Below are 299 nucleotides of genomic sequence, written 5' to 3' on the forward strand. Positions count from 1 at the left end.
ATGCACGATCTGCGTATCTTTCGGCTGGATACAGAGCCGCAACTATTGCCCACGCGAAACATGCATTGTCCGGAGATTTGACATTGATCACAGCCCGTTTCAGTTGTATCACACGCGGTAACTCAAAGTGACATCCCGCGTGCAACGGATTGTATTTGTTCACATTGATTGTAAGATTGAGTATTCGCGATAATGCCAACCCGCTATCGCGTTCCTGGAATTCCTCTAACGATGCTAATGTGGGTTCGACGATGCGTCGCTCGTACCAATCCTCTAAGTTGGATGTGGAAAAGAGTTCA

Source organism: Odontomachus brunneus, unplaced genomic scaffold (genome assembly GCF_010583005.1).
Source record: "Odontomachus brunneus isolate Ranch 3 - 2012 unplaced genomic scaffold, Obru_v1 Obru_scaffold_339, whole genome shotgun sequence".
In the NCBI taxonomy this organism is placed as follows: Eukaryota; Metazoa; Arthropoda; class Insecta; order Hymenoptera; family Formicidae; genus Odontomachus; species Odontomachus brunneus.